The 16,025-nt window shown below is 41.8% G+C and overlaps 1 protein-coding gene across 6 annotated transcripts in view; it reads left to right on the top strand.

The window, feature by feature from the left end:
* KANK2 (KN motif and ankyrin repeat domains 2) overlaps positions 1-16,025 on the top strand; it is a 134,752-nt gene that overhangs the window by 83,608 nt on the left and 35,119 nt on the right. For 2 of the 6 annotated variants that reach the window (XM_077470288.1, XM_077470291.1), the window contains exon 3: positions 3,371-3,515. The exons of 2 other annotated variants lie outside the window; for them this stretch is intronic. The gene's annotated coding sequence lies outside the window, so the exon portion shown is untranslated. Of the gene's footprint in view, positions 1-3,370; positions 3,516-7,899; positions 7,968-16,025 lie in introns of all 6 variants that reach the window. 2 more of the 6 variants (XM_077470289.1, XM_077470290.1) reach the window with 2 other exon arrangements.

Below are 16,025 nucleotides of genomic sequence, written 5' to 3'. Positions count from 1 at the left end.
AGTTGGAAAGGACTATAATCATGCTGCAATGGACAACGTGTATTTCTTAGCAAAACACATGTTCTGACTGTGCGACTTCAAGTGGCCATTTAACGTAAAAAATCCGTACATGTCAACATATGCAGAAACAGAATCATTTTTTTGGAAAAGCTTCCTATAACATTACTGACCTTAGTTTAGTTTTTTAAATGAGCACAAAGGATGGTATATAACTACATTCAATGTGAAGTGTCCCTTGTGCTGCTCAATGGTTTCCTGAAATCTGAAGTTGCGGGGATTAATACAACCCCTGGACCTGTCACAGGCCAACTATGCTCGCCCTCTCTGCCCCTCCATCATTCATATGTAGCGCTACCCCCGAAAGGAGACACTTGGTAATTTTGGGTTCTCTGTTCTGCTACTTGACTCCAAGAACAACCTCAGCCCCTCTGAGACAGCTGGTTGAATTAACAAAACCGATGCATGCACGTATAACCGCTTACGGACCGCTGCACGCCAATGTACGTCCTAACCTTGAAAGAGGAATATCGTTGTTATGGCAACAGCTAGCTGCCATAACCCCGGTATCTTCTTCTTCGGCCGTCGGCCCGCTTTCCGATAAGAGTGATCTCTGCAGTGGAATTGCCGCAAGATCACTTTTATCGGTGGCGGGAGAGGGCCCCCCCCCCTCCCGCCAAGCTCCGGTGCCCTCCGCCACTTACCGGGCCCATCGGCAGCAGAGGAGGAGATCGAATGTTTCCCCTTGCTGGGTATAAAAACAAGTGAGGGGAAGCTGCCATAACCCCGGTATCCTTTTCTTTGGCCGTTGTCCAGCTTTCCGATAAGAGTGGTCTCCGCGGCAGAGTCGCCACAAGATCACTTTTATCGGTGGCGGGAGAGGGCATCCCCCCTCCCGCCACGCTCCGGTGCCCTCTGCCACTTACGGGGCCCATCGGCAGCGGAGGAGGAGATCGAATGTTTTCCCTTGCTGGGTATGGAGACGAGTGAGGAGAAGATGGCCCCCACCCGTCTCCATAACATTGCAGGGCGGAAGCGACGTCAAAACGTCACTTCCGCCCATTGCTCTTAAAGGGACATTTTTTTACTTTTTTTTTTAAATGACAACGTTTTTTATTTTTTTTATTGCATTTTAGTGTAAATATGAGATCTGAGATTTTTTGACCCCAGATCTCATATTTAAGAGGTCCTGTCGTGCTTTTTTTTCTATTACAAGGGATGTTAGGGATTATATGATTTCTTGGCCATTTTTCAGAGAATATGAATGATAACACCAAAACATTTCTTTCAGTCATGGTTAGTGTTTGGCTGAAGCCATTTATTATCAACCAACTGTGTTTACTCTGTATAAATTTTAATGACAACAGAAAATTACCCAAATTACCCTGATCAAAAGTTTACATACCCCTAGTTCTTAAGACAAGGTACATTTATTGCATACCATAAAAATTCATAAAAATCAATAAGTAATGTCACAGTATAATTCATCTACATACAAAAAGGAACATGATTATACATGACAGTGAAGAGGGATTGAGCCTACACAACCTAAGAAATTCCTTTGCATCAAAATTATTTAAAACTCATGAACATATACAATTGTATATATGAATAATATTAATAACATAGTCGGTTTGAACATTGCATATACAAAGGCTCTACGCGTTTCATGAAGTATTTATAGCTACTTTTCAGGAATGTAAATATCTGAAATTAAACATATATGTTTCTGGGTCACTGCCTTGGAAAAAAGGAAAGGACAAACACAAAAAAAAGGGTAATGTAGATCGAGAATACACCCTTATCTAAGGAATACTCACAACCGCCATATGAAAGTACAAAATTGAGAGCTGGAAACTCCCCTAGGGGCATCTTTTCCGGGAGGTGTGGCAGCATAAGGCACAAATGGGGGCCCCCACATGGCCACACCAGGGGAGGACAATTATCAATGAAGTGGTGGTCCCTAATGCACAGTTGTAGGTAGTAACCAGAAACGTCTTGAAGGACTTCTATTAGGAATGTGAATATGTATAATTAGCATAATTAGCATTTATGCCAAGTATTCTGTGCTTGAATGATAGCAAAAACATGGAACTGTGATCATATAACTAGATATATTACCTAGTACTTGACCATGTGGGACCATGGTATGAGGTATAGAGTGTTTAGCCATGATGTCAGGGAAGACCAAGAAGATGGATAATCCGCTCCAAGTGAGACCTATAAGGGCCCGTACGCCAAAAACACTCCCAAACGTCACGTTAGCGTGCTCAGTTAGGGGGAGGCGCCAATACCAAAACGAAGAGCTGCCCGATGTTTGGCGCCAAAATAAACCACCACGAGCCGCAGATAGATAGCGCTAGAGGCGTGACGGCGCTCAGAATGATTCCGCACGCTGTGTATGACGTGTCGTCGATGCACAGCACGGAAATATCCACCTGCTCTTTTGGCTGGGCCAGTGGTTGGACAAGCAGCTCCAGCCCTTGGTAGAACAGCTTCCTGACTTGAAGGATACAAATCATCTTCTCGGTATCGTGAAAGATTTCATATGGGAGGATGATTTTTTTACACCGGCTCTGCAGCTTGGAAATTATTAGAAATGATTGTAAACAGGCTTGGGGTTTCTCTTTTAAATATCATCCACTATGCACCACCCGCCATCTTTAGACACAACCTCATTTACACATCATTATGTCCATTACGATTCCAGTATATGAAATCAGTGACATGATTTTATTCCTTCCCGCTGACATATTGGAATGTGTAAATAAAGGGGGATCTACAGTCTGATCCTATTTTTGTATATATGACACGGTGGTTACAGAGATAAGGAGAGTATATGGTGCCTAATAATAGCATTGCACTCTAAACACTGTGCAGAGTCTGTTTGCTGTCTGTTTGGAGTCATATAATAACAGAAGATAAAGAGTATAATTCAGAATAAAAATGATAAATTATGACGTTCAAAATCTATGTATGCCACAGAATTCAACCTTCTTATGTTCATGTATATTCAATGGGGAGAAAGGTACCCATAAAGGTGCTGTTCTCAGCTGCCGTACTCAACTCAAGAGAACATATAAACTACAATGGTGCCACGCTGCTAATACATGTAACAACTATAGCTTACCGGCCACTTAAATTGGTAACACAAATTGCTAATCAGCCAATCACATGGCAGAAACTCAAATGCATTTAGGCATCTAGACGTAGTGTAGACTTCAAACCAAGCATCAAAATGGGGAACAAAGGGTATTTACGGAAGTAACTTTGAACATGGCATGGTTGTTGGTGCCAGACGGGCTGGTCTGAGTATTTCAAAAACTGCTGATCTACTGGGATTTTCACACACAACCATCTCTTGGGTTTACAGAGAATGGGCCGACAAAGAGAAAATATCCAGTGAGCGGCAGTTGTGTGGAAGAAAATGCCTTGTTGATTTCAGAGGAGAATAAACAGAATGGTTCCAGATGATAGAAAGGCAACAATAACTCAAATAACCACTCATTACAACCAAGGTATGTAGAATACCATCTCTGAATGCACAACACAACGAACCTTGAAGCAGATGAGTACCACTCCTGTCAGCTAAGAACAGGAAACTGAGGCTACAATTCGCACAGGGTCAAAATTGGACAATAGAAGATTGGAAAGACGTTGCCTGGTCTGACGAGTCGCGATTTCAGCTGTAACATTCAGATGGTGGGGTCAGATATTGGCGTAAACAACATGAAAGCATGGATCCATCCTGCCTTGTATCACCAGTTCATGCTGGTGGTGGTGTAATGGTGCGGGGGATATTTTCTTGGCACACATTGGGCCCCTTAGTACCAATTGAGCATCATTTAAACCCCACGACCTACCTGAGTATTGTTGCTGACCATGTCCATCCCTTTATGACTACAGTGTACTCATTTTCTGATGTCTCCTTCCAGCAGGAGAATGCACCATGTCACAAACATCAAATCATCTAACACATAAAATCCCAATAAAATACATTTACGTTTTTGGTTGTAACATTAAAAAAATTGGGAAAATTTCAAGGGGTATGAATACTTTTTCAAGGCACCGTATGTGAAAGTTGCCCCTCAATTACAGTACTACAGCAATCATTAAACATAAAAGGGATGAACGCTCTCCTGTGGTGCTCTACTCAGTTATATATTCATATGAGTGCTGAAATAAAGTCCAACAATTATTGGATTATTCTCTTCTTGGTCAACTGTGTAACCGCAACTCCAGCGCTGCACTCCAATCACACATGCTCCACCCCAGTGGAAGTAGTTTCCGTACCTTCAATAGATGACCTACATCTCACAGGTTATAATGCACCTTGGAACACTTCCAGGGGATACCCAATAGGTCAGATGACACTTTCCCCTCTTTGGACACTTCACAGCTGCAAAAGGGGTGTGTTCCCCTTTAAGGGGTCGGGATCCCGCTTGCACACTATGGCAGGCTCAGAGATATGCAGAAGAAGTATATTTCATACTGCTGTGTAATTATAAAAAATTTCACCCACATAAAATTTAAATCCTACTCGCGTAGCAAAAAACTGAATGGGGATACTGCAATATACTATCAGTGGTCCACTTGTGGTTTCCGTATGTGACTCATAGGGTGGAGCCAGGTGACGTCATAACGTATGAAATCCGGAAATGGAACAAGGCATTCTCTGATTGGGCAAGGTGACATCATCCAGGCATCCTTTCCACCTCATCCAATCAGGAAACAGCTTGTATTCATTGAAAAAACATACAAGGAATTCTGTGAATGGTGGTGGTGCCAAATGACTGACCCCTTGTGTTTAGTGTGCAAAGAAGAAGCACCCAGAGATCATGGCTCTCACTGTATGGAGTGCAGACTACGGCAGTGATTTTAAGAATCCCCAGCAGCCCTATATCAGATATGGATACTAACACTGAGCCAAGATGAGCAAATGTAGGTTTGCAAAAAAGAAAATTCCACTTTAAAAATCTCCATGTTCCTTTTATAACAGTGGTCTCCAAATTGCAGCCCGGGGACCAGATACGGCCCTTAGCTTGCTTTTATCCAGCCCTTTGGGTACTATTTAATCCACTGATACCAACAATGGGGCATAAATCCCCCACTGATGCAAACAATGGGGCCCAAGGACATCAATGATGGGGCACAATTCCTCTCAATGACACCAACGATGGAGTCCAATGACATCAACGATGGGGCACAATTTCTCCCACTTACACCAATAATGGAACGCAATTACCCTCACGGAAACAGTTAATGGGGCATTATTTTTTCCCACTGACATCGGGGCATTTTCTACTCCCACTGGCCACAATCCGCCCTCCTAAAGTCTGAAAGACAGTAAACTGGACCTTTGTTTAGAAAATTTGGAGACCCTTGTGTTATGGAAATCAATCTAAATATGACCCCAATAGGTAGCAGTGTTTGACCACCCTGCTCAGTACACTCTCCAATCTAACAGACTTGGTAAGACACATGCCCCTTCTTTTCCTCAACACTACAAGTCAGGAGGCTTGTACTAAGGCAGGGGTATCAAACACGATTTAATACAGGGCCACATCAGCATTATGGTCGCCTTCAACCCTCCAACCTCCCTTACATCACAGTGCACCCCCTTACCTTGTCCTGCTGCCAGGATGAAGGTAGAGACGGAGCTGGGAAGTGTAAAGGACAGGGTCTGGAGGTGGACCACAGGAGGACTGGCATCAGCTGCAGTATCTGGAGGAGGAGTTCTGACCTCTTCTCTGCTGCCAACTGCTGAGACAAGGTGAGGGGTGGAGAGGAGGGGGTGCCGCAGCTGCAGGAGAGGTGCAAGGGTCACATAAATTGGCCTGGTGGGCTGGATTCGGCCCACAGGCCTGGACACGTGTACTAAGGGGTATGACTGTTACTTAGCTATACCAGCATAAAGCACTGGAGTGTGAAGGCAGGAATGTCATTTATAATATGAGAAGAAGCTATTTTCAGGGATTTCCAAGCAAAAATCTGTTCTTTACCTTATAGCAGTACAATACAATAAAAACGAAAAAAATTGAAAATGTCAATTGAGCTGAGTCTGGTGTTTACCACTTGTTGATTCTGCCAGTAGTTTAGCTATTTTTCCACTTCTTGTAACAGACCAAGCTGCCCAGAAAAAGTGGCAATTAGGCTTAGGAAAAACCATATAACACTGTATACAATGGTCAGCTTTTATTCAAATGGCTTACATTTTTTTTTACAAACTTAAAAAAGAGAAAAACATGACTGCTTAAAATAATTTTAGCTGGTGATGGGCTTTAATTTGTGTGTCTTTTATTTAAAGTGTATGTTTATTTTTACAGAAAGGCACACTGTGCTGTCCCATATGGCTATAGGTTAAGCTTTTTTCAAAAAAGAAAAAAAAACAAACATGTCATACTTACCCTGCTCTGTATAATGGTTTTGCACAGAGCAGCCCCAATCCTCCTCTTATCGGGTCCCCCCCGGCGCTGCTGGCTCCTCCCCCTTGACCGGTGTGCCCAATAACAACTGCTTGCTGTAGGGTTACTGGTGCATGCTCACTCCCAAGCCCTGCTCTATGCATCCATAAGACACATAGAGCTGCAGCTCTGCCCTGCCCCCTTGTTCTCTATTCATTATCTTACTGGCTGTGATTGACAGCAGTGGGAGCCAATGTCTCCTGCTGCTGTTTCAGCCAATGAGGAGAGGGAGCCCAGGTACAGTACTGTATATATGCTTTAGATACAGTATACTGTAGTACAAATCTGCAAAGTCACATTATCATAATCTAGCTCTGTAATGGAAAGGAAAGAGACACAGCTCTTGCCAAAATATGGGATTTTTATGGAGATAGTATGTCTGTAATAAAGGTGAGCACCAAAAACAACAATCCATTAAAAAGGTATACATTTATTTACTAATATCAAAAAATATAGAATAAAAACAGCCAGAATACATAATTTTGACTGCAAATTGTAGACATATGAAATCAAATCAGGTACGTAGATGTACAGAAGTAGCCAACATGTTTTGCAAAATGCTTCATCAGGGCACTATATACATCTATGATTTCATCTGTATTACATGAGACATAAACATGTCATTAATACATCATCATGTAACATATAATTCATAAAAAAGGGTTTTTACAATTCATAAATATACAATACCAATATAATCGGATAAGCTCACAGGTCATTTTTCAATAGAAAGTACGGCGCAACCTCAAAATGCACCCGTCGCAATACACACAGTTCGAACTTAATACCAATGGAAGCCAGATCCACCCGGTATAGCCAGTGGGAAAACTGGATCGTGATTATTATTGCTGGGATCAAATGTAACAAATAATCTAGAGTTTGAATTAAATTAAAGAATAATAATATAGTGCCCTGATGAAGCATTTTGAGAAACATGTTGGCTACTTCTGCACATCTACCTACCTGATTTGATTTCATATATCTACAATTTGCAGTCAAAATGATGTATTCTGGCTGTTTTTATTCTATATTTTTTGATACATTTATACATTTTTAATAGATTGTTGTTTTTGGTGCTCACCTTTATTAAACACATACTATCTCCATAGAAATCCCATATTTTGGCAAGAGCTGTGCCTCTTTCCTTTTCTATTTTCTAATTAGTTCCAGGGATTGTGAGAACCGTGTCTGTTTCCGGAAACTGTCCAAATACTATAATCATATATTCTAGCTCTGTAATGGTTATGATGGTGCTAGTGGAAACTGGGAGCTTGCGAGAGAAATGTAGTTCCCCTGCCCATCCATCCAATACATTTCAACATACTGGAGTTGGTAAAGCTATCACATGATTTTTCATTCTGCCCACCCAGTCCTTAAATTTGCAAATACCTGTCTGACAACACAGCTAGACTGGTGACCTGACTTTTCTCTGCTGCAGGCATTATAGTCTTGTCGCCTCCCTACCGCCACCCTGTGACTGGAAAGTGAAAGAGCAGCAGAATACTGGTGAGCCTTCCCTCTGCTCTCTCTGTGGGCATGTTTCTTGTCTGCAAATATGTATCTATTACGTTTGATTGGCTCATAGAGCTGCCCCTCTTTCTCCCAGTCTGACTGCAGCTGTACCAAGATAAATACTAGCGCTAATAAGGACAAATACTAGCCTATAGTAGTTGCATTTAAATTTGCATAAAATTATGTTTAAAAAAAAAAAACCTAACAGCAGTAGATGGTGTTCCTTTATGTTTGTCTTTATCTATCTTGATAAATCAGTTTTAACTTTTTGATTTCTGTAGCATCTATGCCAACAGGCACAATAATGGTGAAGTACTCCGTGATAACTAGCACACGTAATACATGGAGTAACAGTAAGGGGCCACAAAGCGTTCCATACGTGGTGGGGGATTGCTAATTCTTGTTCACAACTGACTGATTGTATAATAGGGAGGAAAACTTTTTCTAATATTTCCTATGTATGCAGAAATTAAATGTGGAAATTATGGTAAGTGTGCCATGCCCTAGAAATCTGCACAGGAGATAACGAAGACTGGGAGAGGCGGGGGAAAAGAAGGCATCTGGGTCGGAGATGTTCCAGTTTGCAGCAGTTCAGGCAGAAAAATTCCATCCATTTTGTTTGTGAAATAACCGGAGATGAGAAAGAGCAGTCAGGCAGAGTGTGTGAGAAAAGGGCACTTTCTATAAATACACTTCTCATTCTATCTCAGATGAGCTGTGCTGCAAGATACTCCATCATGGAATAGCAAGGCGGTGTAGAGGATGGAGGACAGATACATAGTAATGTCTGTGGAGGTATTGTAGGAATAAGTGAGGGGGGCAAACTTTAGAGGAGCGAGGACAGTCATATACTGTAGTAGTGAATATGAAGATATTATGGGGATAGTAGAGGGGCGCAGAGTGTAGAGGATGGAGAACAGTCATATAGTAGTGAATATGGAGATGTTATGGGAACATTAGAGGCGTGTAGAAGATGGAGGACAGCCATATAGTAGTGAAAATGGAGATATAGGAATAGTAGATGGGTGCAGCCATATAGTTGTGAATACAGAGATATTATTGGAATTGTAGAGGGGTGTATAGGATGGAGGAAAGTCATATAGTAGTGAATATGGAGATATTATTGGAATAGTAGAGGGGTGCAGAGTGTAAAAGATGGAGGACAGTCATATAGTAGTTCATATGGAGATATTACTGGAATGGTAGTGGGGTGCAGAGTGTAGAGGATGGAGGATAGATACATAGTAATGTCTCTGGAGGTATTGCATGAATAGTAGAGGGGACAGAGTGTAGAGGATAGAGGAAAGCTGTAAAGTAATGAATATAGAGATATTATGACAATATAAGAGGAGTGTAGAGGATAGGGACAATCACACAGTATTGGACACGGAGATATTACTGGAATAGTAGAGGGGTGCAGAGTGTAGAGGAGCGAGAACAGTCATATAGTAGTCAATATGGAGATATTATTGGAATAGTACAGGGGTGCAGATTGTACAGGATGGAGGACAGCTATATAGTAGCAAATATGAAGATATTACTGGAATAGTAGAGGGGTGCAGAGTGTAGAGGATGGAGGACAGTGATAAAGTAGTGAATATGGAGATATTACTGGAATAGTAGAGGGTTACAGAGTGTAGAGGATGGAGGACAGCCATGTAGTAGTGAATATGGCGATATTACTGGAATGGTAGAGGGATGCAGAGTGTAGAGGATGGAGGGCAGTCCAATAGTAGTGATAATGAAGATATTGTGGGAATAACAGAGAGGTGCAGAGTGTAGAGGATGGGGGACAGCCATATAGTAATGAATATTGAGATATTACTGAAATGGTATAGGGGTGTGGAATGTAGAGGATGGAGGACAGCCATACAGTAGTAAATATGGAGATATTATGGGAATAGTAGAGAGGTACAGAGCATAGAGGATGAGGGACAGTCCTATAGTATTGAATATGAAGATATTACTGGAATGGTAGTGGTGTGCAGAGTGTAAAGGATGGAGGACAAATTCATAGTGTAGTCTCTGGAGATATTGCAGGAATAGTTGAATGGGGGAGAGTGTAGAGGATAGAGGGCAGTTATATAGTAGTGAATACAGAGATATTAGTGGAATAGTAGAGGGGTGCAGAATGTAAATGGTGGTGGACAGCCATAAAGTCATGAATATTGAGATATTATGACAATATTAGAGTAGTGTAGAGGATGGGGTACAATCCATCTAGTATTAAATATGGAGCTATTACTAAAATAGTGGATGTGTGTGTCAGAAACCATGAATTGGACTGAGACAAAAGTACAGTTAAATCACACTTGTTTAATAATAATAAAAAAAAGGTAAACAGAGTAAAGGTAGTCAAAACATAGCCAGAGTTCAGGAACTGGAACAGATAGTCAGACAAGCCAAAACATCAGGGAGCCAGAGATGAGCGTAGTAGAACAGCAAGCAGGATCTGGAGCCAGAAGGAATGTCAGCCAAGCAAGTCTTTAACAGGAACACAGGAGAATATCTCTAGAGATGTGACCAAGGCAAAGGCAGAGATCATCTGGATGGATAGCTTAAGTAGGCAGGACTGACGAGCAGGATATCATCAACAGGTGAGTCACTGTGGAGAGATAGAAGCTGGCAATTAGCCGACAGCTGAGCAGTCAGCTTTGAGAAGGAAAGGCTAAGCCCAGCCCTGGCAGTGTGCAGAATGTAGAGGATGGAGGACAGCCATATAGTATTGAATATGGAGATATTACAGGAATAGTAGAGGGATGCAGACTGTAGAGGGTGGAGGGCAGTCATATAGTAGTAAATAGTAAAAGGGTGCAAAGTGTAGAGGATTGAGAACAGTTATACAGTAATGTATATGAGGGCTTGATAGTAGAGGGGTGCAGTGTGTACACTCGGATAGAGGAAAGATATACACTGATCACCCATAAATTTATGACCACCCAGTAATATTGAGTAGGTCCCCCTTTTCCCACTAAAACAGTCCAGACAAGTGGAACCATGGAGATATTACTAGAAAAGCACAGTATGGAGGACAGATAAACAGTAGTATCTATGGAGGTATTATGGGATAAATAGAAGGAAGCAGAGTGTGTAGAGAATGGAGGACAGTCATGTAATAGTGTATATGGACACATTATGGGAATAGTAGAGGGTTGGAGAGTGTGGGCTCTAGAGAATGGAGGATGATCACATAGCAATGTATATGGAGATATTACTAGAATAGCAGAGGATGGAGGTCAGATATATAGTAGTATATATTGAAGTATTATGAGAATAGTGCAGGGTGAGGAGTGTAGAGGCTAGAGGACAGATATATAGTATTATCTATAGAGGTATTATGGGAATAGTAGAAGGTAGCAGAGTGTGTAGAGGATGGAGGACAGATATTTAGTAGTGTATATAGAAATATTATGAGAATAGTAGAGGGGTGCAGAGTGTAAGCTCTGGAGGATGAAGGACAATCATATAGTATTGTACAGGGAGATATTACTGGAAAAGTAGAGTATGGAGGACCAATATATAGTAGTATCTACAGAGGTATTATGAGAATAATGGAGGGGAGAAGAATGTAGAGGATACAGTCATATAGAAGTGTAAATTAAGTATTTCTAGAATGGAAGAGGGAAATAGATGATGAAGGAGAGATATACAATAGTGTATATGGAGGTATTTTGGGAAGATTAGAGGGTTGTACAATACAAAAGATGGAGGACAGCCATACAGTAGTGATTGTGTGTTCATGATTTAACTACAATTGCATGAGCAGTAGATGATGTGTAGAATGGGTGAACAAAGAACATAATATCATTAGAAAATGCTATTCATATCATTTACTAGTCAGAACATGTAGTGTTCCCACTTCTATAATATAGTCACACCACAGTTATATTTAGTAGCCGAGCGAAGTCTAATGCCCCGTACACACGATTGGACTTTCCGACAACAAAACCATGGATTTTTGTTCAAAAGATGTTGGCTTCAACTTGTCTTGCATACACACGGTCACACAAATGTTGGCCAACATTTACGAACGTGAGAACGCGGTGACGTACAAGACGTACGACGAGCCGAGAAAAAGGAAGTTCAGTAGGCAGTGCAGCTCCTTCTGCTTGATTCTGAGCATGCGTGAACTTTTGTGCGTCGGGCTTGTGTACACACGATCAGAAATTCCAACAACAAAGTTTTGTTGACGGAAAGTCTGACAACAAATGTTTGATGGAACATACACACAGTCAGATTTTCAGCCAACAAGCTCACATCCAATATTTGTTGTCGGAAAGTCCGATCGTGTGTACAGGGCATAAGGTTGTATTAAGGCCCATACACACAATCGGACTTTTTGACAACAAACATGCAAATTAGCTGTTTTAAGGCAACATCCGACCGCATGTATGCTCCATCGGACAAACTTTTTCGGTTTTCATCGGACTTTTGTTTACTGTGAGAACGGACAAACTTTCCAGCAACAAAAGTCAGATGGAGCAAAGTCTGATCGTGTGTACAGAAAACCATAGGACTTTTGTACAAAGTACAAACACGCATGCCCAGAACCAATGCAAAAGATTAGACAACAATACAGAAGTTGACCAAAGGTGGTGGTAAAGAGCAGAAAAACCATGTGACTTGGTGAAAGTTGCCTGAAAAAGTCCTGCTGTGTGTATGCAATACAAGTTCACGGCCAACGACCCTTTGTACAAAAATCCACGGGAAAGTTTGTACAAAGTCCGATCGTGTGTATGAGGCTTTAGAAAATAATCCCCAGCACACTTTCATTCATATTATGTGCAGAGTTAATTTCTAAATGATAATCTGCATAACTTCTACAGCAATGTTATACTCTTAATACTGTATATATTTTTGTGTACTTTTTTGATTTTCTTGTTTTGAGAGAACTGATAATATTGCAGTTTTTCTGAATATGACAATGGTATGATGTAAGTTACTATTTTAATTATAACAGCCTATGTGTGCATGGACACATAGGATGATATGCTGGAGAGTTTATTGACTGTAGAAAAAGACATCTAAAGCCAAAAACAGCAGCTGTAAAAATGTCCAAAAATGTCCAGTGTGCATGAGGCCTAATATGCATTATACAGTCACACGGAGCAGGAAAATTCCATCTTTAGTCACTTAGGGTAGTTTAGAATAATGCTGAATATTGTTTGCTGACTGCTTGTATTAAGTTTCCCGGATCTGCATACTGATGTGTTGCTTTATTAAATAGGGATCATAAAGGGCGTCATACAGCGGCCCCAAGAGAACCTACCCTGGTCTCTTTAAAGGGTGGTAGGGGGGCCCTTGGTTCCAGCTGTACATGGAGGGGGATTGTTGTGGCTCGGAGCTAGTAAACAGAGAGCCTGCTGTCATTGCGATCTGGAAAACCTCTGTGACAGGGACAGGCAAGACACAATAAGTGTGTGTCTCAGGGAGCAGAACAGCATGAAGAACGCCTGGGGGTGGATGAGGGGGAGAGAGGAGGACAGGAAAGAAATAAAAATGAAGAGAAAGAAGGATGAAGAGCAAAAAACAGTAGTGAATAAGACATGTGAGCTACAGAGAGGAATGAGATGGAAGGAAAGAGAATATAAAACATAAAAACAAAAAACATAAACGCAAAGTACCTACTAGGGCGAGAACATTTGGAGGAATCAGGGATGGAGAAAGATCTGGTGGTCCTAGTACAAGACAGACAGCAATAGCATGCAAGCTACAGCTTGCAAAACCAGCAGACTATTAGCATGCATAACACAGGGAATTTACTCCAGAGACAAAATTTTAATCCTGCCACTTCATAAAACTCTGGTTAGGCCACATCTGGAGTATTCCGTCCAGTTCTGGTCACAAGTCCTCAGGAATGAAGTGCTGGAGCTGGAAAGAGTCCAGAAGAAGGCAACAAAATTAATAAGTGGACTGGAGGACTTCAATTACTAGGAACGACTACAGGCACTAGATTTATTCTCCCGGGAGAAGAGACGGTTGACGGAAGATATGATAGCAATATACAAATAACTCAATGGTGATCCCAGCATAGGAAATAAACGATTCAGTCTCAGGGAGTGTAAGAGGACACGGATCCACACAATGAGATTGGAGGAGAAGAGGTTTAACCTTATGCTGCATAGGAGGTTTTTCACTGTCAGGGCAATAAGGATGTGGAACTCTCTTCCACAATTGGTGGTGTCAGCAGGGAGTATTGCTATTTTTAAAAGACTCTTGGATGTGCATCTTAGCGAACACAACTTACAGGGATATGGAAAATGATTATCAACACTGACACACATACACCTACACACAGGGCTGGCCTAACACATTGTGCTGCCTGGGTCCAAGAATGACATTTTGCCCCCCCCCCCCAAAAAAAAAAAAAATCACACCCATCAAAATCCCCCCACATCCATTATTTTATATCATGATAATTAAAACTAAAATTATATTTATCCGGAAGTCAGATTTTGCACTAAACACAGAAGTATGAATCAAGGTTAAGGGCCAGTTCATACCAGGATCACATGGGAAAAACACACGCTTTCCCATGGAGAAAATTTTGACAGTCCGTTTATTTGAATGGGCTGAAAAAAGTAACAGACTGCGGAAAAAGTAGTGTTTGTACTACTTTAAAAAACACACTGCACCAAACCTCTTTTTTGTGCCTGTAAACACACTGCATTTGCGATCTGCATTTGGGGTGCCATTAACAATACATTGGCACCCACATGCAGCAGACCACAAGGGTAGTGTGTTCACCTGCTGCATGGGAAACGCACATAAACAGCGCAACTTAACCACACCGACTGTGTGCTGGTGTGAACCGGCCCTCAATCAACCTGGTATAATAGGGAGCCCCCACACATGACATGAGCATGACGTTTACAGTCAACTTTACAATAAATCCCCCATACTGCCCATCGATCTCCATGGCAGCATGTAGTCTCATCCTGGGAAGAAAGAGAGGACAGCGTGTGTGGACCAGGACTCACCTGTGACCTGCGGACAGTCTGACCGGGGCAATCACTCTCTGACTTTCCTGGCTGACTCTAATAAGGTGGTGGAGGCGTGGGCGTCCCTGTTGTCTGTCCACTCCAGCAGTCTGCCCAGCTAGTGGCAGGTGAGGTAACAGCTAAGTTCTGGTCATGGTGATGTGGTGGCTGTAGCTCTGCCTCCTTCCCTCACTTGCCCTCCTTGAAGCCTGACTGTAGCCCGTGCGGGCGGCAATCCCAGTTGAGCAATGCGGTCCCTCGTCTGGCTGGGTGGGTGAGGGAGGTGGTCAATCTCCGAAGCCCAGAGGGGATCTCTTAAGTTAGGCAAATTAGGCGGCTACGTGGTCTAAGGTGACCGTCTATTTTGCCACCCCTCTCAAAGTGATGCCTGGGTCCAATAAACCCAGTGTGAACCATGATAGGGCCGGCCCTGCCTACACAGTTTGAACTGGATGGACTATCGTCTTTATTCAACCTTACCAACTATGTAACTAAGAATAGAGGAACATGGAACAAGAAATATGAAGAGTAGATAATGAAGGATGATGGAAAAAAGACAAGCTGAAATAAAAGTATGAAATCAATTAAAACAGGAGAGGTTCAAGAGAAAGCTAAATAGAAATGAACCAGCCAACACCAGTGAACAAGGGGAGCCAGGACAGGAAAGAGTGATGGGAAAAGAGAGAGCTGGGTATAGGAGAAGGACTGAGGAGACAGGAGGAGAGCAAAGCGAAAAGAGAGGAAAAGAGTATAGAGAGAGAAGGGTGCAGGCAAAAGAGAAAAAGAGGGTGTCAGGAATCAATAGCAAGGATGGCCAGATCTGCTACACTTAGAAACTGAGACCAGACTACAAATAGTAAAGTAAATGTATTAATAATAAAAGAAAATACAACCACACACCAGCATCGGGAAACAACAAAACATGAAGATGCAAGTGAACAACAACCATATAACCAAAATACCTAAGTAACAGGAAGCCTAACTATAATACTATATGTTTATATATAGAAAAAAAATGTGCGCATATACTAGTGAAAAACAAATCCAACGCTTAGAAATAAACCAAATTTGT

The sequence above is a fragment of the Lithobates pipiens genome, unplaced genomic scaffold (assembly GCF_037356315.1).
Source record: "Lithobates pipiens isolate NorthernLeopardFrog02 unplaced genomic scaffold, aLitPip1_a1.2 Scaffold_8, whole genome shotgun sequence".
In the NCBI taxonomy this organism is placed as follows: domain Eukaryota; kingdom Metazoa; phylum Chordata; class Amphibia; order Anura; family Ranidae; genus Lithobates; species Lithobates pipiens.
Note: the sequence above shows the minus strand (reverse complement) of the source record. Positions and strands in the feature narration are given on the sequence as shown.